The sequence below is a fragment of the Solanum lycopersicum genome, chromosome 5, assembly GCF_036512215.1.
Source record: "Solanum lycopersicum chromosome 5, SLM_r2.1".
Lineage (NCBI taxonomy): Eukaryota > Viridiplantae > Streptophyta > Magnoliopsida > Solanales > Solanaceae > Solanum > Solanum lycopersicum.
The window spans coordinates 7,923,543-7,947,722 of NC_090804.1; the positions used below are offsets into that span (position 1 = coordinate 7,923,543).

Below are 24,180 nucleotides of genomic sequence, written 5' to 3' on the forward strand. Positions count from 1 at the left end.
GGTTAACTAAGTCTGCTCACTTCATTCCGGTCAAGGTGACCTACAATGCAGAGAAGTTAGCCAGAATCTATATCTCAGGAATCGTTCGATTGCATGGAGTTCCACTCTCCATCATATCATATAGAGGTACGCAGTTTACTTCTAAGTTTTAGAGAACATTGCATGTTGCATTAGGTACTAGGTTGGACCTTAGTACTGCATTTCACCCTCAGACTGATGGTCAGTCTGAGCGAACGATTCAAGTGTTGAAGGATATGCTTCGTGCATGTGTGATAGAATTTGGTGGCCATTGGGATAACTACTTACCCTTAGCAGAGTTCTCATACAACAATACTTATCACTCAAGTATTGATATGGCTCCATTCGAAGCATTGTATGGGAGGAGATGTAGGTCTCCCATTGGTTGGTTTGATGCATTTGAGGTTAGACCTTGGGGTACTGACCTTTTGAGGGATTCATTGGAGAAAGTGAAATCTATTCAAGAAAAGCTCTTAGCGGCTCAAAACAGGCAAAAGGAATATGCCGATCGAAAGGTTAGAGACTTGGAGTTTATGGAGGGTGAGCAAGTCTTGCTGAAGGTGTCGCCCATGAAAGGGGTGATGCGGTTTGGTAAGCGAGGTAAGCTAAGCCCAAGGTATATTGGTCCATTTGAAGTTCTAAAGCGCGTGGGGGAGGTAGCTTATGAATTAGCCTTGCCCCCAGGACTATCAGGAGTTCAACCGGTGTTTCATGTGTCTATGTTGAAAAGATACCATGGGGATGGAAACTACATCATTCGTTGGGATTCGATTCTTCTTGATGAGAATTTGACCTATGAGGAGGAGCCTGTTGCCATTCTAGATAGAGAAATTCGTAAGTTGAGATCAAGGGAGATTGCATCCATCAAAGTTCAATGGAAGAATCGACCAGTTGAAGAGTCCACTTGGGAGAAGGAGGCTGATATACGAGAAATATACCCACACCTGTTTACAGATTCAGGTACTCATTTTCGCCCTTGTTTTCCTTCTTGTGATCGTTTCGGGACGAACGATGGGTAAATTGGTATCTATTGTAACGACCTGTTTAGTCATTTTGAGCAGCAGATTTTATTTCTAGAAAAAACTGGCTAAGTCGACGGATCCCACGACGAACCGTCATGGGCACGACGGACCGTCGTGGGGGTCTCGTTCCAAAACACTTAGAATTCTGAAATTTGGGTACTGAAATCGACTCTCTCAACTTCGTAACGGAATGGCAGGACGGACCGTCGTGGGCACGACGGACCGTCACAGACCCTTTAATGGAATGGAGTCTCTGAACTCTGTGACGGAGCAGCAGGACGGACCGTCGCAGGCACGACGGCCCGTCACAGGCTGCGTAATCCCAGGTGGGGTCAGATTTCTTTAAATATTTTAAGGGACGTTTTGGACTATTCCTTCTATAATTATAAATTTAGTGGGTGAATGTTAATAATTTAACTACTTGAGGGTTAAAAGAGATAACCTTGAATTAATTAATGGGTTAATTCACCATCTTTTATACTTAATTATATGCTAATTAGGATAAAAGAAAGAGGGTTTGAATAAGAAAAAGAAAAGAACAGAAAGAAAGAGAGGGAGAAACGATCTCGAGAGAGAGAGGAGAAACGAAGAAGAAAGCAAAGATTTTGAGGATTAGCTTGCTTGATCACAATTCTTCGGTGGAGGTAGGTTATGGTTTTTACACTATTCGTAGTAAACTCTTAATAGCGAATGATATGTATTGGGTAGTGTTGTAAACCCTTTTATATGCTTAATTATGTGTTTGCATGTTGTGATTATATAATTGTGATAAAATAAGCATGATGAAGTTATTGAATCCTAAATCTTGAAAAAGAAACCATAATCTACTTTGTTAATGATGATGCCTTGGTATAAAAGAAGGCTTGATGAACGAAAGTAGTGAGATTAGGGGATCGGGTGCCACGTTCCGGTACCAGGATAGTATATGAGGATCGAAGTGTCACGTTCCGACACCAGGATAGAATATGGATCGGGTGCCACGTTCCGGTACCAGGATAGTATATGAGGATCGGAGTGTCACGTTCCGACACCAGGATAGAATATGGATCGGGTGCCACGTTGCGATACCAAGATAGTATATGAGGATCAGAGTGTTACGTTCCGGCACCAGGATAGAATATGGATCGGGTGCCACGTTTCGGTATCAGGATAGTATATATATAGATCAGGTGTCACGTTCCGACACCAAGATTAGTAAAGAGAATGAATCTTGAAATATGTTAATATACTCAATTTAATGAACCTAATTCCCAAATGAGTATGATGGGGAGGCGTGAGTCCTCATTGATGAGCTTGGTGTTGTGACCAAGGGTTATGGTAATTGTAAACGCCGCATGTTGAGTATTGTAGTTGATTTTATGATATTATCTGATATATATTGTTTTCTATTTTGAGTTGGCCGATGATATCTACTCAGTACCTGTGTTTTGTACTGACCCCTACTTGTATGTTTTCTTTTTGTTCATTGTGGAGTGCAGCAAACGTACCATCATCTTCAACTCAACCGCAACTCTAGCCAGTCTTCGTCACACCAGATTTCAGGGTGAGCTAAAGCTTCTAGCTTGGACTGGATCTTCTTCTTCATGTCTTGATGCCTTGAAGTTCTGGCATAGACTAGCTATTATTTATGTTTAGTTTCTTAGATACTCTTAGCTTTAGTAATTTGAGGATAGATGTTCTTGTGATGATGACTTCCAGATTTTGGGGATAATAATAAGTGTTTGAGTTTTTAGAAGTTATTTAATTGATTTTCATTAATGAGTTCAAGTCTTCCGCATTATATTGTGTTATTATATACGAAATGTTGGGTTTTGTATTGATTGGTTCGCTCACATAGGAGGATAAGTGTGGGTGCCAGTCGCAGCTCAATTTGGGTCGTGACATAAAGATTTTAACTTTAAAAAGAAAAAAGAAATTAATCCTGAAATAATACAAAAAAAAAAATCTAATCAGTTTAAAGAGACTATCTTCATAAAAGTACCAAAAATAAAAGTCGAGAAACTCAAAATAAAATTAAATAAAGAACAAAATGATAACAAATTATTTTATTTGCAAATATTTCAATTCAGCCCAGACTATATATCCAAATAGAAATCTGACAAAAGTATCTAACAAAATATAAACATTTCAGAATAATAGAACGATGAAAATACAACTCAATAATAAAGAATGTACAGAAAATAATTATTATGATAAATATTTATGTTTCTAAGTCATAATTTATAAGTTCCTTAGATCCATAAAATATTTTTTTTAAAAATATATAAAGAATTCAATACTCGTTTAGATATGCAAATTAATGTCAGCAAAAAGTCAATACATATTAATCATTCAATCTCAATTTTGTAAGACACATTTTAAATTTGGAGACTTACCTCAAAAATTATGATTTCTAAATATTTTAAGTTATTAATTATTATAATTTATTATAATATTCACATGTTTTTCGAATAATACATATTGCTTCTAATGTCTTATTTTTTGTGTGAATTTAAATATTTTGATCCTTTTTAAGAAAAAATGGTGACGTGTCCATTGTGTATTTAAACTAGTTTGATGCCTCGTATGAAACCGTATTAGTCCGTACCAAAGACTACAATATGTCAATTGTGATGACGTGTATATATTTAAGGGAAAGGCACGTTCCCCCATGTGACTTGTTCCCTTTTGCTTTATTGTTTTACTTTTTTACCCATATCATTAAAGTCTCGATCAAATTTAATTTATGCGTTACAAATCTGATATGGGAATGACGCTTTTAAAATTATTTTTGTTATATTTAGGATTCAAAATTAAACCTCCGATTAAAAGTGAGACAATCTAATCGCTATATCACAATTCAGGCTGGTTCTTTGCTTTATTATTTGTCACTAGATAATTTCACTTTAATTTTAATTTGTTTTATCCTAAAGTTTTAGACGTGATTTTATGATTTCTATCTTTAATATGGAAATGAATCGTAGAAAAGAACCACTAATACTTGGAGATAAATGAAATGATGAGTACCAATCAATGATTGTTTTTCATTGTGATGAATCTAAGAACAAGCATTCATTACCAAATAATTAAGCATTAGCTTATTCAATAATTAGTTGAAAATGATTATTCACATAAAAAGTAACGATTCCATACGATAATATTCTATAGATATAGTTAGTTAATAAGGCTGGGTCCAAATGTAGTGGAATAATACAAATAGTGGGGAAGGGAGTTTTGTGAAACATTTCAACATTGTCATTCATTTTGCTCCAAGAACAAACTCAAGTAATGTGTATTATATATAGTATCGACATCGTCAGAAATTTAATGAAAAATATATAATTTTTAATTATATTAATTAAAATATCTAAAATTAAATAAATATACACTCATTATACTAAGTCTTCAACAAAAAATATTGACATCAAGTTATCCTCCGCCTAATTAAGGTCGCTCTGTCTATGATTATATAAGGAATTATGAATAGACATTACCCACATATATGCATGTTTAACCATTTGTAGCCAATCATTTAAATCTAAACCCTAAGCATAAATACACATGAATTAAGTGGCATATTATATGATTTGTGTAAATTAATTTTGGGAACATAATTTGATATATCATTTTGATTGAATTAACATAATTTCATGCGCGATCGCGATTAACGACCTAACGTACCCGTTTTGCATGATTGAGCAACTAACCATTTGGATAAGATTTTTATGTGTACATTCCTTACATATTCATTAATAATAAATTCTTTTAACAATTTATAAATATATTGCATAGTGTCTACGAAGTATCATTATTTTCATTGAATTATTGAATTTTTTACATCCACAAATAAATATGTATGTTTGAACATCCACTCATAAGAATAATAATAAAGCAGGTGCATGTGCTTAGAGAATGCATGTGGTGGTCGACGTCGTCATTTCTAACTAATAAATAATAATGATAATCACAAAGCACCATATGATGTAGAATGCTCTTTACATAATCACTAAAATAAAATAACAAATAAAACAACCTCTTTACATACAATAAATTGTTCACAACTACAAATTTAAAACAAAAATCACCACAAACAACGAGAAATTAATGTTATAAAACACTCTATTTCATCAAATTAGTTCAATAAAAAATACATCGTAAAAAATAGATTTTAGCGATTTCTTTTTTAGCGATTGGACAATGATGGAGTGGATGAACTGTTGAGTCCCATGTGCTGTAGTGCACGTGATTTGACATTTTTTTTAAAGAAAAATATTTTAAAAAATGGGAGTGGATTAATATCATGTTTGGTCACACAACATAAATATATAATATGTAATCTAGTGATGGTTAAGTGATTCTTAGTAGTATTGTTATTCTTAATCATATATGCATATGTCATTACTTTGGATAAACTATTTGAGTAAATATGTTTTTTCAAAACTAATTTTATAATACACAACAACAAAAACTATTTACATAAAATATTGTAGTAGAAGTAATTAAAATTTTTGGGCTTAGATTTAATTAAATTAAAGAAAAAAGTAATTGTGTTGCCGACAAATTATAGCTAGGTAGAGTATTTTATAATTTTAGAATTTAGCTATGCCCTATCTTTTATTTAAGCAGTGACACCATTAAATGAGACACATGGAAAAACTAACAAATGCAGAAATATGAAGAAAATGTGTAAGAGAAAGTGGTATTAATTAATTATTGGTGTTGAGCATTAAATATAAGTTTTTTCTTTGCAAATATGGATGTGTAGGGTGTACCACCAATTGTTGTAGAGAAATAATTAAACACCTAGTTCACATCAATCACCAATAACCTCATTCCACAATTAATGTTTATTCATGACTATTAAACCCTATATTTTAAATGTTGTAGTAGTTGCTTTTTCACCATCTTAATCATAAAAAGTATGTCTAAGCAATTTTTCATCTCTACCTTAAATATCTCACTAAATATGAAGGGTAGATTTGAATTTTTTAAAACAAATATCTCACTAAATATGCTCAGGCTTAAAACTTATGTCTATATTCTTTAATTTTGAATGTGCATATGTAGACACCTAACAAGTATATACACGTATTTTATGTGACATCATATGTGGTAGTTTTATGTCTACATGACATTCTACATATACTGTGTCTGCGTCTATAACTTGTTTAACTTTTGAATAGTTTAGATGTCTACTTGTTTATACTCAAAATCGAAGAACATTGACTAAATTAAATGGCATTTTATATATTGTCTTTTTAAAATGTCACATACTTACGAAAATGAATTTTCATATATTTTATGGACTGAGTGCACAAATGCAAGTATAATTTCAAAACTAGATTTGAATAACGTGAAACATATGAATAATTTATTATCATTTAATGATAAAAAATATTGACTCATTGTGTGATAAAGAACATGAAAAAATATTGTCTTAATCATGAAGGTTTCTTAAAACATAAATCATTCATGAAGGTTTTTTAAACATAAATCATTCAGATATTAATATTTTTAAATTTATTTCAAATTAAAAATGTTAAAGAAAAATGACACAAATAAAAGATAATATTTTATTATTTTCAAATGCATATATGGCGTACAACATAACATTAACAATTTCTATAACAGTTTGCTTATTCAAAAAGATGTTTTCAAAATTAAAAATTGATAAGATCAACTATTCGTTATGCCTATAACTTGTGGGATGATATTGTCCACTTGCATAAACATAACTTGTTATACCTTCTACGATATAATTTATGAAATATTGTGATATTTATATATAAACTTATGCCTAGAATAATAGTTTGTTATTCTGGTGTCACTATGTTATAGACATAACTTCTTGTGCTTTTTACTAATGGATTTTAGAACCCTCCATTTTGGGCTTCCAAGTTAATCCAACAATTATTATCTCCAAAGTCCAATTCATGGTTGAGCAGGTGCTCTCCATTTTGGGCCTCCAAATGTAGTCTTTCAACCTGTCAAAATTGTGTAATTATGGGGAAAAAAATTCTATTTCAATTTGGGCTAATGAAATAATCACTGATTTTGATAACAGATAATATATAGGGAAAATTTCATATATGGCAAATTTAATTGATTAAATAACATTATATGAGTATAGTTTACCTAATTACATCCTATAGGTATAGTTTAGTTATTTTAGGTATCTTTAATTTTGTATATAAGTTTTTTTTTATTTATACAATTTTATTTTAAAAAGTGGTTTGTAACTGAAGCGTTAAATATGCTAACAATAAATTTAGATAATGCCATAATTTTAGGTAAATGTCCCTTTTTTAAGCAAAACGTTCAAATTCATATTTTTTTTTCAAAAAAAAAAAAGAATTATACAACAATTGAAACAAAAGATAATTTTTTTTTTGCTGTTTATGAAACCGAAGTTCAACAACTTTTTTTATTTTTTCTTTGTAATCGAATGCAGGTAAGTTTTCCTTGGTTGAAAATTCATGTTTATTATTGCAATAATTATACAATGTTCTATTGGATTTACAAATTTTGATTTATTTGCGTTCATTATTGTGGTGTCGTAATTTTTTTTTAAAAAAAATGGATTTCAAAAGATGATTGTTTTAAGCTGAAATTTCGTAATATACAATTATATACGTTTTGTTGATGTAGTATTCATAATATACAATTATATACGTTTTTAGTGTAAGCGAATACAGGTAATCGTTGGTGATAATTGTATATATCCAAAAAGTAAGTGTTTTACCTTTGATACAATTATATATTTTTTTGGATGTAATATTTGTATATTAAATTGAATAACAGTATAAAACCAATTCTGTAATTTGATTGTATAATCGTGTTGTATTAATTGTATATATGATCTCTTTTAATGATTTAAACTTTTTTTTTATAATTGTACAGATAATGGGCTCATTGGCTATTCTGGTTATGCATTCTGGAAAATGGGACGATACAAATAGTTACATTGATTATACTATAGAGGGAGTAGTTTTTAAGGAACATTCAACGTTTCTTGAGTTTTATACTACTATTGCCAAATAGATTGGTGTTGATATGAATAATAAGACTTTGAAGATTGCGTACAAGGTTGAAGAAAGCAATAAACGAATGGTTATACACAATGACATGGGTGTCAGGGTGTACGTAATGCTTAAAAAGGCCAACATTGATTTTAACAAATTTCCTATTTGTATAACTATTTTGGATTCATGTGCTAAATAGATTTCTCAGTGTCAAGGTATATCATATGGAGAGATGGGGGTGTTGGCAACTGTTGCAGAAAATGATTGTCATGGTATGATTGTTGTTGAATCGGAGGAAACAAATGTTGCATTTGTATCGATTGATACAACTGGGTGATTTCAGATGAATCTAACAAGCATGTTGAGGTTGATCAAGTATATAAGGAAAGATCAATTTTGAAAGCAGTCATGGAAAGATGTGCGATTAAAGAGAGATTTCAGTATAAAACTACTCGGTCAAATTCATCAAGGTATTGTGCCTCTCAAATAGTGTCTTTTAAATTGTATAAATGTTTTTATTGCATAGTGCAAACTAAATTTGTATACTATATGAATTGATTAATTAAATGTTATGAAAAAATATAATGCAGTTACACTATGGAATGTTATTCTAAAGGATGTGAATGGTTAATGAAGGCCTCTAATATCAACAAATCTGGAATGTTCAGAATTCGAGCATTCAACAGAAAGCATACATGTCCTTTAAAAGCTAGAGTTTATTCGCAAAGACATGTAACTAGCAATTTGATTGGAGGGATTGTGAAACCTAAATTTGTAGATCATAAGCGTAAATATACACATGTTGATATAAAAAAAGATGTTAAGATTGATCTAGGAGTTTGATGTTAACTATATGATGGCTTGGAGGGTCAGGGAGAAAGCGTTGAAATCTTTGAGGGGTACACCAGCTGGATCATATGCAAAGTTACCTGCGTATTTGTATATGATGGATATCACTTACCCGGGGTCTCATATACGTATGAAAAAGAGTATAAATAATGAGTTCTTGTATCTATTTGTTGCATTGAATACATTTATACAAGGATTCAATCATTGTAGACCAATAGTCGTGGTGGATGGTAGTCATATGGGAGGTCCATATAGTGGGACATTTGTTGCAGCAAGCACGACAGATGGTGCAGGTATATACATATATATATATATGTGTGTGTGTGTGTGTGTGTGTGTGTGTGTAATAATGTATATGTATATGCATGAATCTTTTGTATATGTACATTTAAATATATGATTTTGATATTATTGAAGGACATGTATTTCCACTTGCATATGACATTATTGATTCAGAAAAAGATGCTGCCTAGACTTGATTTTTTGAGCAACTTAAAGAAGTATACGGTGAGAAGAGTAACATGTATGTTGTGTCTGATAGAAATGAGAGCATTATAAAGGCTGTTACAAATGTATACACTAATGTACCACACTATGCTTGTATGTGGCATTTATGGAATAATGTTCAGAAAAAGTTTAGAAAATCTCATGAGAAGTTATCTGGTGTATTCTATACAATGGCAAAAGCTTACACAAAGAATTAATTTGATATGTGAATGGATATTGTAGAAAAGGAAGATATAAGAGTGAGAGTATTTGGAGTTAGCTAGATATGAAAAATGGGCTTAGTGTTATGCAATTAGTACATAGAGGATGGCACATGACATCAAATATTGCTGAAAGTATAAATGCCGCACTTGTTTCAGCGAGAGAATTGCCTATTTTTGAATTTCTCGAAGAGGTAAGGCTTTTATTTGAAAGGTGGAATCATGACTATAAGAAGGAGGCAACCTGCACATTCACATCATTGACTGGAAAATACTATGACATACTAGCAGAAAATGAAGCAATGAGCACAAGAATGACGGTAATATATTTAGAATAATTGTATAATTAGAAATGTGTAAATATTTAATTGTATATAATATATTAGTATGCATTGATTTTTTTAATTGTTTTTATAAATGAGCAGGTTGTACCGTCAATGGAATATGTGCACAATGTTAATGATGATGGGAGATTTTTTGTAGTCTGTCTGAAATAAAAAACTTGCACCTGTGGAAGATTTCAGTACGAGGAAATATCTTGTGAACATGCTTGGGCCGTATTGAATGGAAGAGTCTACCACTAGATGAATATTGCTCTGATTTATACAAATCAAAGACAATGTTGAAGACATATAATATGCCTATACATCCTTTACTGGATGTAAAGACATAGTTGATTCCGGATAGCGTTATTGCTGATGAAATATTACCTCCAAAATTTAAACGACCCCATGGCAAGCCAAAGGGTAAGCCTCGAAAAAAACAACAAGAGAATTATCGAGGATTAAAGGGAAAAATAAATGTAGCACGTGTGGAATGGCATGTCACAATAGGCGTTCATGTAGGAATAAGCCACAATATGTTTAAGGTTGAATTGTTTTTTCCTCATTAAATTTGAATTGAAACTTTATGCATCTATATTGTAATTTATGACTTAATTGAATTCTTGATTTTTGTATACTTAAATGACTTAAACTACGTCGTAATTTTGTTATGTATTGTACATTAATGTGTGTGTTGTTTAACCTATAATAAAATCTTTTTTATAAACAAACAGTACATACAAATGAATAGATAGTGACAGATAAGTGTAACAAATTATTTGAAGTAACTATTATACACAATAAGTGTGAGTATATACTATATACAATGAATAATTTGAACAACATATATCTTTGTTATACAAATTCGTAAATTCAATTTGTATATATATTCTCAACATGATAAAATTTTCAACAGTAAACAACTAGATCTTATAAAAATAAAACATTACTAGCCTAAAATACAGTAATTGCATTAATTTGTATAGAAAAATTGTGCACATATATATGTAAGAATAAAAAACATTGAGTTTTAAAATGAGTTTTTATTCAATTAAACTGTATATGTATATATTTATTTATATAATATGTTATACAAAATAACACTAATATATAAATGTGCAATTAAAAAAGATAGAGTATATACTATATACAATGAATAAGTGTGAGTATATACTATATACAATGAATAATTTGGACCAACATATATCTTTGTTAAACAAATTCGTAATTTCAATTTGTATATATATACTCAACATGATAAAATGTTCAACAGTAAACAACTAGATCTTATAAAAAAAAACCTTATTAGCCTAAAATATAGTAATTGCATTAATTTGTATAGAAAACTGTGCATATATATATATGTAAGAAAATAAATTGAGTTTTAAAATGAGTTTTTTACAATTAAATTGTATATGTATATATTTATTTATATAATACGTTATACAAAATAACAATAATATATAAATTGTCATATCTATCATTATTAAATGTAATATCAAATGCCTTGTAGAATTAAAAAAGATAGTGTCATATATTTATATAACACTTATATGATAATTCAAAACAAGCAAAATGATATTACTAGTTAGTTAGAACAAAAGTTAGTGCAAAATTATTAATTTAAACCAAATATTTAAACTGTCAACTAAACCATGTTTCGACTATGGTAAAAAGCTACTGGATTGTAATCCTTTCAGTACTGTTGTTTTCTGTGCAATTCCTGACTGGTTTTAAAGGTGCTTCACTATCACTAACAGCTCCAGATTGTAGCTTTTGAATGCCGTAATTCTACAACAATGCACCGTATCTAATACGAACTTCTTCAAGGTCTAAATTTGTTTGAATGTCTTTTCTCTCACTCAAAAACTCCGCGTATGACGCAACATATACTCCACAATCCGTAAAAAAATTATACGCAAAAGAACTTCAAATGTTATTATACTAGTTAAAGTGTAACTATATTCAATAAAATATAAACTTAATGAAACGTGAACTTACAAACTAGCAGCTGGTTGTTGGGGAAGGTCTTCCAGATATACAATTTCAAAGGAATCGTACACGGTATGACCTTCATATCGATATGTGACTTGCAATATCCAAACCTTTCTTCAGATAGAAATCATACTTTACAAGATACATTGGTATAATCTGTGCATACTTCTTGATGTGATTAACAACAAATGAGTGGTGAAGAGAATTGTTGATTGAATCATACACCTTGATGCATCGATCATTGAAAGATATGACAATCAGAATCCAATGCAACCTCCCTTCTAAGTTAACTGAGATGAATACATCATCTACTGTGTGCCATGGTGCATACGCTGGCATCTTGTATCCATTAATGTAATCATTAATCATCTCGTCTAACACTTCCTTTGAAAGGTCACCTTTTATTCCATAATATGCATTCAAAGCATTTAGAAAAACAGAGTTGAAATTGCAACATAATGTGCTACTGTTGGAGTATTTGACATTTTTCCTTATATAGTAGAATATGACATCTATGTGCTGTGATATAATGAGTAATAATATTATAAGTTATACATTATATAATTTCATATAATTTATACAGTTTTAATAAATAAAAATCGAATACCGAGTTATCAATCAACTGGCACTCAAATTCGATATTGTAGAACCAATTCTTATTGTCAATTGTCGCTACACCAAAATTAAACAATTGTGGTAATGTTGCCTTTCCTTTCTGTAGCGATCCTCCGCATAGTTCCTAATATAAACAATACAAAATAACTACACAAAACAAACGTTTAAAAATACAAGTGTATATAATATAAATAAATATGTTACTTTTTGAAAACAAATCGGACTCTTCCTTATCAGACAATAAAACAAATGGAAGTTTCATATAAAAAACAACTGGTTGTCGGGACGAACTACCTGAAAAGTTATGCATACAAATATTTACATCATATATACAATATGCTTATTTATGATAATGTAAACATAAATAATTGTTGCATACCAGCATCCGGCCCGAATGAAGTCTTGTATGGAGATATGTTGAATGGACCTGGGCGTCTTGGCCTAACAACTGGCATTGTTACTTTAGTTTCAACTTGTTTTTGCAATACAATATTTTGCAGTGTGTTCACGCTTGGAAGAAGATGGTCTGACAATTCATCCCGTGATTCAGTTATAGTTGTTTCCTGATTTGAATCAGGCATGTATACCATTCGTATAGGCGCTGCAACTATAATAGACTCCTCTGGATCTGCAATACGCTCATTAGATGCAACATTGTATATGTAATTATGTACCTGACTGATTGAGCTACTTTCAGTTTCCCTTTGGGCATTTTGCTGGGCATCCACAGTAACGTACAACAATAATTGATCTTGTGAGGCAGTACCACTTAGATCATTCAAATTATCAACCAAATCAACTAGATCCAACAGTGCAAAAATCGGGTTTAGATCTTTCAAGTTATCTCCCAGCTTAACAGAAAAGAATAACTTAAATATCTAACAAATTCATTATATACCAATATACTAAATTTTGAAATGTATATAATCATTTACGAATACCTCATGATCTTTTAATTCACTTGAATGACCTATCAGCTTTTTTTGTGCACCTAACTGTGAAGAGTTGGTGTTTGACTGATGAACACGAGTGATATGCGTTTCTTGCATGACATCTTCAACAGTATCCTGAAAATATACACAATATACAAAAATATGTTGTAATATATTCTATATACAAATAAGTAATATGCTGATTTATCCTAATTTGAGCTATATTAGTATATAATTCATATTTATTTTATACCTACAAAAATTAAAAAACCTTGAATTTACATATATACAATTAATTTCATTTCAATATGAGTATAAATGAATTAATGTATAAATATATACAATTATTACCTCTTGATCTGTCAATTTTCTAGATTGACTTTGGGATTCATGTGGAGAGTACGTGGGCTGGTGATGAAAATCTTCGATGGGTGATTCTTGATCATCATCAACGACGTTAACCTGAAAATGATTATACAACTTTATTCATTAGAATGTATATATATTATGTTGTATATAAATAATTAAAACTGAAAATTTATACATCTAATTACTTGGAATTTATGGCTTTCAACACTGTTTTGAAGTTGTCTTCAATAATTTTTCTCAAATCAGCGAAATCGTTCTTGACCTATATGAATAACGTGCATATGTTATTAATACTTGTATATAATCTTCGCAACTAACATATATTTATATAATAATTGATTACCAATTTTTTGAATGCTTCAAATTCATCACGCGAAATGGTAATGCATGTTGACTTCTTGCTTTGCCCCATTTGTGTTCTGTCTTGTACACCTTTCTGCTCTCCATGTTTATTGTTGTGTGACGTACCTACATCACTGTGTTTGTCAACATCGTTGATATTGATGGACTGTGATCGTGTGGCTTTGCACCGCATTGATCTTCGTATATATGTCTTAATTGCTTTTGTTGAAGATTTGTTGATAGAGATAACTGTAACAGATTGCTTTTTCTTTTTCCTAATCGGAGAAGAACATTCAATAATTTTTTCTTTTCATTTTCTGCTTGTTATAATAGGCGGATTTTGAAAATCATCATCCGAATTTGTAACTTTATTGTGATCAGAACACTCAATCTGCGGGACCTGAGAAATTGATTGGTCTGTCAATGGTGGAAGTTGGAGGATTTTAATTTTCATCGTTGTTAGTTCAATATTTCTGAACTTAATATGCATAATCATTAAAAATTATAAGTCAATATAATCAAAATGTAATATACAAATTGTAGTAAGAAAATGCATACCCGATTATTTGCATCTTTAAAGATTGTTTTCATGAAATAGTCAAATCGAGGATGGTCGTTCTTAGTCACCCAATTGATAATCCGAGCAATGTGACTAGAAACCTTGACAACAATCTTGTCATCAACATATGAGCAACATTCATAGAACCAAACTTGCATTGGAAGGGGAAAGCCCTGAATTCTGGAGTTTTGTCCAGTTGGCTTTATCTTGTTATTGATGGATTTGACAAGTTCATTAAAAGCCTTCCAACCCCACGGATAATCCATAAATCTACCTGTTTCAACCAGATCAAAGTCCAACCTATCTATTGTTATTGTAGTGGGTTCTGCGGACATGAGAAAATTCATGTATATAATATAGAATCTCATACTTGTATGCATCTTCCTGATTGTCACCCCATACCTTTGCTTTAAAAGCTTCAGCCAATCGAGCTTTAGTGACAGGAGAATTTTCTAAAAAATACTCAGCGATGATTCTATTGGGTTGATCAGTATCAAAGTAGAAGTCAACACCATTATCAGAACAACTCAAACCATAAATAATTGCAAACTCCCTTATTGTGAATCGAAGCTTTGTGCCATTTATATAAAAAAATATTTCATTGACAGAACTACCTTCCAACTCCCTCAACATAAAGCATCTAAACAATTGTGCTTGCACGTGACATCGTATCATTGTTGTTAACTGTGCAAAACACGATGATGTACATATACAATTATATTGATTTGGAGGCAGTTTATTCTGAAGCTCATTCAATGTATTGATTTGCGTATAACATTGCATGTGAATTGTCATTTTTTCACGGTTCTTGCAAATAAATCTGACTTCCTAAAAAAACATGATATGAACAGGGTATATATATACAAACAAAATCAATTTAAAGAAGTCATGTATAGATTAATTTTTGTATATGTATATAAACTTTCCTTTTTTGTACATTGATATGTGTACATGAATATATTAGTTAAACATGACATTATATACAAGTGTCTAAATGACTTTTTATATACTCTAATAATATATAAACTTAATATATACTAACTTCAATAATTTATATATAACTACTAAAATATACAAATTACAATCATAACTTCTTGAACTGCCGTAGGGTCATTTTTTTCTTTGATCTCAATTCTTCCATTGTTTGTTCATGTTGAACTTGTTTTGATTTTACCATAGACCCTACATCAACCCCAAAATCTTGAGTTAAACCCATTGAAAACGATGTTATATTATCAACAAATTTGACATGCAATGGAATACCTTTGGTAATCCTCATAGATGAAGATGATTCATTCATTGTGTGACTAATTTGAGATCAAATATGAACAAACAATCGATTATTTCATAAAAAAAAATATGAAAAAACATCTGAAACACAATAGATAAAACTTACGAATATTGAGTTCAACTTCGGGAAGGAGTAATTGAATTTTGGACAATTTGAAATTCAAATCGGATAGAAGTATTAATTGTAGGAGAAAAAGTTGGAATATGAATAGGAGAGAGAATATTGTTTTGTAAAATTATATACAAAATTAAAAAAAAGGTTTTTATACTATTGGTTATATAATAGGTGGTGGACACACACACACACGCACGCACGCACGCACGCATGCACGCACGCACACGCACACGCACACGCACGCGCACGCGCACGCGCACGCGCACACGCACACGCATACACACACACGCATGCACACACGCGCACGCGCACACGCGCACGCACATGCACACGCACACGCACACACACATAAAAAAATTTTAAAAAAGAAGTTTCAAATGAACGATAAATTCTAGAAGATATAAAATAAGATAGTAATTCATATCTTTAATATAGGAACATACATTATATCAACACAACTAAAGAATCATAAAACAGATTGAAATAGAAGATTAAATTGACCTCAATTGAGAATTCTCTTAAATGGGTTAATGATTGAATGAGTTGATATTGAACACAATAAAAATCATCATAAGCTCAATCCTTAAAAATATGGACGGGTTGGGCGGGCTACTTCTAGTTGGGTTCAATTTTGGATAAATTACTTATATACTCAACTTTACTTATTTTATTCTCCATTTTTCTTACCTTTTAAAAATATTTCTTAAATCCCTTATTTCTCTTAATTCTTAAAAATTTCAGATACATAAGATCAATCCGCCAAAATTCACGTTTACTCTCCCCTTTTCATCCTCTTTTCTCTCCCTAAATTCACTCTATATTCTCAGCAGTTATAACTTTCAAGTTAATTTGATTTTCTAAAGGATTCTCTCTCTCAAGTCAATCAATTTTAAAAAACTTGTTAATAGGGAGAGTTTTGTCTTCTCCATTGTTGTATTCTTTCATTTTTTTCTTGATTTTTTGCTAATGCATATTGGTTAGGCCCCTTCATTTAGTATTAGGGTTACTCAACTAAATTCTTCTAATACTAATATGAGATCTTGAGGTTCATCTCGTTCTGCTCCAAAAAGTCGTTGTTGGTAGACTTGTTATGACAATATATTGACAAGGTTTTTATTGTGTATCCAATGGACTACCACAAATGCACTAACAATCTGATTCATTATCGATATGTTGAGAAGAAGAAGGAGAAGGAGAAGCAGATCTGATCGTTGAGTTTTTTTTCTCAATTTTTTCTTATTTATTTTTTAATATACATGTGAATTAATAAGATTTTTAAAGTATCTAGTTATTTTTATTTTCTTAAATTAATGTATAATGTTTTCTTTTCAACATTATGATACATTACAATTTAATCATGCTAAATATATCGTATTCAAATTGTATAATGTATCAATTGTTGTTATGTATCTGTAGAATTTTATTTTTGTTTAGACTTGTTTAAATTAGAAGACTGTGTATGTACAAATTACTCAATAAATATACTTAATACATAAATTCTATTATTCTATAGACAAAGAATCGTGTATCAAATTAATTGATAAGATGTAAGTTAGGATCTTACTATAAGATTTATGCAAATTATACTAATTTTATTCATTATTTGAGGAGTTATAATTTTCTGAAATTATTGATACAAAAGTAATGTTAAATAGTAGTGGACATTTATGTATCATGTGTGGAATTGTTGTAATTATGTGAAGTTATTGATACAAAAATAATGTTCATTGTTGTATCATTGGAAATCTACACTAATAGAGTGTGTATCAAATATACAAACTTTACTAAAATGTACTAAATACACACACAAGATACATTGCAAGTTACTAATTTAACTGTAATTCATTATTCGTATAATGTTAAAGTGATGGACAATTTTTGTTTTATGTTTAACTAGTGAGCATTTAGTATCAAATATAAATATATGTTAGATTTTATAGATCATCAATTTGTATTGAGCATTAGTTACTCTTTTTTATCATTATGTATGAGCTAAACATTAAGATACTTTGTAGATACAATTATGTATCATATGATTAACTTGACATGTTTCTCATGATGATTTGCTTTTTTTATAACTATTTTTGTTGAGCTCCTTAGTAATGAAATCGACATCCCATCAAATGATTTTCGAGTTGATTATCTTCACACAATATATGAAGCATTATTACGGAGATACATTATTGAAAAGGCTTAGTCACACTATTTTGACGAAAAAGATGCTCCAAAGCTCAAGGGTCACTTTACTCCACAACGACAAGATGATTTGGTTAATATTGAATAGTGATTATGTATCAACGAATAAATACCCTTTGATTGTTTTTGTTTAAGACAATCTTACTTAAGTTTAAGAGTGTTATTCTAAAATTGTTCCATATTATGTCCGAATTTGAAAATATTTATTTTTAATTATATAATGTAATTTTATATTTTGCATTTAAACATAGTGATGATACACAACACATTATCTGATACTTAAAACATTCACATTATATAATTAAATGTTATAAAGACAAGTATTATATTTATAACTCTTTTGATTCAAATGTCATTACAAAGAACTCATTAGTTATGACATAACGTATATGATACGATATATATAAGTCCCAATAATGTATATAGAGTAAACACTTATGTATCATATACACATAAACTCTCTATTAGAATGCGCTACATTCAAATTTATTTTTTAAAAACACAATATTTTACAAATTATCTATCAGATACACCATTGACACATAAAGATGAAAAAAAAAGTAATGTATCATTCACATTTTTCTTACTTACTACAATTGCTTTATACATCTTATTTTTATTTGTTACATATTAACATTGTCTATCAAATACACAATATTAACCTGATACATTTTGTATGAAACAGTCATTTACATACATCTGACATAACTCAATTGTTAATCCGTTTTGTTACATGTATCAGATACAAAATAATGATCACACCATAACTCACGAAATTACTATACACACTCTTTGTTTACTACTAACGGAGTAATGAATCATAACCTACATATTCATATAAAGAGTTTTTAGTATTTTTTTAACCTTCGATACAGACAATTTCTTCTGATGTAGAAACAACGTAATGTATTAGATTTCCAAGTGAAGTATCCAACCTCATTGTTCTTTACTTAAATGTACCAACTTACTCACATAACATTCCTAATAATTAATGGAGAAGAATTACTTTATACCATGTATCGAATCTAAATTTTTTTTCTTAATGCATGAATGTTCAATTCTGCGGTGATGGCTGAAACTAAGTTGATGAATGGAATATTTTCACCAACAACGACTTCTTCACTCTTGTATCATTTATAACTAAATTCTCAGATTTTTAAATGCTCTAGCAATCTCGAAATATTCATTATGTATTTTATGAAATTATCGGCTACTGAATGAACTACTACTACAATAATCATCATCTAATATTTGTAATCTTAATTTTATATTGTCACTAATACAGACACTCTATTAGCCATAGTTGCACCTCAATCGTTGAACTACAAATATTGCCTTCCCATTCGGCCATTAACCGTCGTCGTCATCTTTCTTGAAGAAAAAAGAAAACTAAGCTGAATATTAATCTATTTTTGTTATTAAAATTGGTTAAATGAAGAATAGGGAGAAGAAATTTGAATTTTCAATTTTTAATTGTTTTAGATCTGGTATGATCTGTGAGTGAATAATTGATGATAATGTGAAACTGAAAAAGCGTCAATCATGAGATCTAAATTTAATTTTGAAATTTCTTCCCTTATCACGTTTAACAGACGTAGTTGATGTATCAAAATAATGTATCCGCTCAATTAGTTATGTATCCGAATATCTTTACAAATATGAGATTTATGTAATAAGAAAAAGAGTAGGGATATGATGTAATTTACTCTTACACTATGTGATTTTTAAAATTTATATTTCATTGTACTTTGTATACGCTAAATTTATTTTATGTGAATACAATAAATATGATACATATATTAATAAGGTACATAAATTAATAAAATACAATGATTTTAATTTAATCAAAATTAAACCCTTCAATGCATCTCATAACACTCTCTAAATTAGTAAATATTAATTTATTGATTAAATAGTATCTCTATGAATTAATAATATTTCATAAGTTATATTAGTTTAGTGAAGTTTTACTAAATAACTGATGTCTAGATCTAACTTATCAAAAACTTCGATTATTTCATACATATTTGTCTATTTCCTACCAACACATATATTTGATACTTTTTCCATTAAAATTTACCTTTTTAATTTGTAAAAATAACTTAAATACACAACTATAAGTTTTATATTCTCTAATTTTCCCTTCTTTTTTTAAATATTACATAATTCCCTTTTTTTTAATTTTAGTTTAAGTTTTTAGATACATTACACTCTCTCTCCTATAATACACATTTTCCAATTTTAATGCCTATTTTTTCTCCATTAAAACACTCAACCTCTTAAATCAGTTTTTGAATTTTAAATTTTATCCATTTAAACACTCAACCTTTTAATCAGTTTTTTGATTTTGAATTATTAAATTTAATTAAATTTAAATAAAAGAACAAATTTTGAAATTTTGAATTTCAAAATTCAAAAAATTAGGAAGCAGGGTAACTTCCCATGCATTCTACCGTTTTGTTCTTACCAAAGTCAACTTTCACTTATTTTTTTCCTTAATCGTCTTCATTCGACTATTTCTTCATAATTTTGAATCTTCTCAACCCAGCATATTTTTTTATTTTCTTTTTTTTATTCTTAATCCATATTCGACTATTTCTTCCTAATCTTGAATCGTAAGAACCAGACCTTTTTTTATAGTTAATCCATCATCAATTCGTATATTCTTCTCTTTTTTATTTTTGTTAATTATATCATAGTAATGGATCCGTCAATTAATAGAAGGATATATGATATTAGTAAAAATTTTAAGGAATTAAAATTGTCTCGGGTTAGTATTTTGGTACTTAAAACTGTTGTTAAAATTAGTAAAAAATTTTAAGGAATCAAGTGTGCTTGCTGATACATTTGAATAAGCGTGTATAGTGTTTTAGATGGTGAATTGATACATGAATTTGTTGTGTATCATAATATTTTATATGTATCATGAAGTTTTGAAAATTGTTATAATGTATCATTCAATAAGTTTAGTAAATGCATCATCAACTGTGCTTGATGATACATATAGAATCAGTGTGTACAGTGTTTAGTCAATGCACTGATACATGTAGTAGATATGTATCACATGTTTTGCGTGTAGTATGAATTTCTGAAAACTGATATCATGTATCAGTAAGGTATTAGTTGTTTACTTGATGTACTGATACATGTTTTGAAAATTGTTATAATGTATCATTCACTAAGTTTAATAAATGCGTCATCCATTGTACTTGATGATACATATGGAATCAGTGTGTATATTATAGTCGATGTTTCTGATACATGTATTAGATATGAATCACATGTTATAATGTTTTAGTTGATTCACTGATACATGTACGTTGTCGTTTGTCAATGTATTTGCAGGATGAAGTAAAGACCAAATGAGTAACGCCAAGTGGGGAGATGACAATGATTTTTGTTTCCAAGATTCTTTTATTTTATGTTGTTAGGACTTAGGAATAGGAGAGATCCAATGACAAGAGGAGCATGAGTGAAAAATAATTATGTTTTTTTTAGTTTTGTTACTTTTTGTTTTTAATTGCAGTAGCAGTTTCCCAGATTATGAAAAAAGTAATACAATACAACAAAAGCAGAAACTAACGAGTAAATATGCATTTATATATATTGTCCTCTTCTTTTTGCTCTTTCAATTAGTTCAAACCTTTTCCTCAACTTATGGCTTACTATGACAAATACTTGTATTCTGGGTAGATCAATACACATAAGAAAACAAAAATTGATGTGCGCCACCTACAAAGCAAAAAATTTACAGTAACAGGAGGCTGCCTGCCTGCTGCTGGGTTGTCTAGGGTCGTACCTTAAAGGAAAAAAAATTGAGATTTCGTAGAGCAAAATTAAATTTCGAATAATGTTTCACTGTCGAGTTGTACAACTGATTTTTTTTTGGGACTAACCTTGCTTAAGAAGCTTGCAATTGAGGACCCACATCTGTGTTTCCACTGACGACTAAATTTCTTTCCGCCATGATTGTTCATAAAAAATGTTTTCAAAATAGATGATATAATTTTGATTTTCAAAATTTGAAATCAATATCCAATTACGTGCTGATTTTATGGTGATTAATGATCTGTTACCTTAAAATTAAGCTGTTTTAGTAACAACATTAATTGTACCATTTTTTCCCCATTTTTTTTCTCAACAGTTTAAACTTACCATGTATCATTTACCATGTATCACTACAGTCTAAAGTATCACGGAACTACAAATTTAAGGGATTTTTTGTAAATACTAAATTTGTCGGGACAGAATGTAATTATTGAATTACACTATGGGATTCCTTAAATTTTTACTTTTAATTTTAATTTTTATTATTTGATATAATTTGTCTAATATAATTTTTCTGACACCAAATATAAAAAAATATAAAAAAAGACTACTATATTCCAAATTGACCCTTAAAATAAAATGAACTTTTTTAAAAATAAATGTGTATTCTTCTATAATTTTTTTTTGCCAAATAAGTAAACCTAAAATAATGATATTATTATGGAAAAATAACATGAACTAATATATTTTTAAAAATAATTATTGATTTTAGCGATATATTTTGTTTATTAACATTTATAGCAATACTGCGATAAATTTGTAATATGTATCAAAAATGAATTATGTATGCAATATATTTGAACTATAATTGTTTTTGAAATATATCTTATGTTTGTTTGATAAAAAATTATTCACATTATATTACAAGTGTATTAAAATGTGTGATAAATACATTATCCATCATTAAAACTTCTATTATATGTGAATAATAAGTTGTTTTTTGTAATATGTATTAAACTTGTATTATAAATGAATAAAAAATGATCAAGTGAAAAAAATGCTATTGCTATAAATGGTAAATATTTTTTCATTATAGTATATTTATGTAAGTTTCCCTATTATTATTGCATGTGTAGTCTAATAAGGAATTGAATATTATTTTTATTAAATTTTAGGTTTAACAAACACAAAAATTATATTTGTATGTTATAACTATAATTTGTATAATTGTGCTTTATAGTAAATTTTTTATGTTTGTTATGGAGCTTTTGATTTGTACAATTCTCTATATGCATTCAATTTATATATAAATTGATCAATTTTGTATAAATTCATTTATACAACTGGATAGTTTGTATATAATACGTTTCAGTTTTTTCTATATTTGTATATGTATCTAGTCATGTTCGTTTTTAATTATGATAATTGTGTTTGCATATTAGATGTATTTGTATATGTATATGTGTTTTTTGTTAGGCTTGTCCATCAATGTACATATACATATAACTGTAATTTGTATATATATGTGTTCTTTGTATAAGTGTATATGTGAAATCAATATGCAAATAAAAAATAGTATTAGTTGTAATTTGTACATGTATATGTTCTTTTTGTTGTGCTTTTCAGTTGTATAGATATGTATATGTGTAATGTGTATATAATATATATAATAGTTTATATTAGTTGACTATGTATATGTATATGAAAATTCATGAAAAAAATTAAAAATTATTAAGCAAAATACAAAGAAAAAAAATAAAGTTGATTTCAACATGTGTTTGACGATATTGAAATTTTAATAGCACAATCGAGATGGTAATGACGACAATTCAAAGTTCAAAAATAATGTTGGTGAAAGAAAACTAATCTGGGTGAGAGAATTTAGGACAAAATTGTGTAAATGGAAAGAGAAAAGAATGAAAATTCAAAATTCAAAAACAATTTGGTTGAGAGGAAACTAATTTGTATGAGAGAATTTAGGAAGAAATCGTGTAACTGGGAGAGAAAAGAACGAAAATTCTACTTTGATTTGTAAATATCCTTATACAAATATAGCTTTCGCCTCTTTATATAAAAAGA

At 29.3% G+C, this 24,180-nt stretch overlaps 1 long non-coding RNA gene across 1 annotated transcript; it reads left to right on the top strand.

Moving 5' to 3' along the window:
- Nucleotides 1-7,378: 7,378 nt before the first annotated feature.
- LOC138348389 (uncharacterized) lies at nt 7,379-15,242 on the top strand. Its single transcript, XR_011220991.1, has 4 exons — nt 7,379-7,470; nt 7,920-8,511; nt 8,632-9,917; nt 10,023-15,242. It is a non-coding gene; the product is annotated as an uncharacterized lncRNA (long non-coding RNA).
- The last annotated feature ends 8,938 nt before the right edge of the window (nt 15,243-24,180 follow it).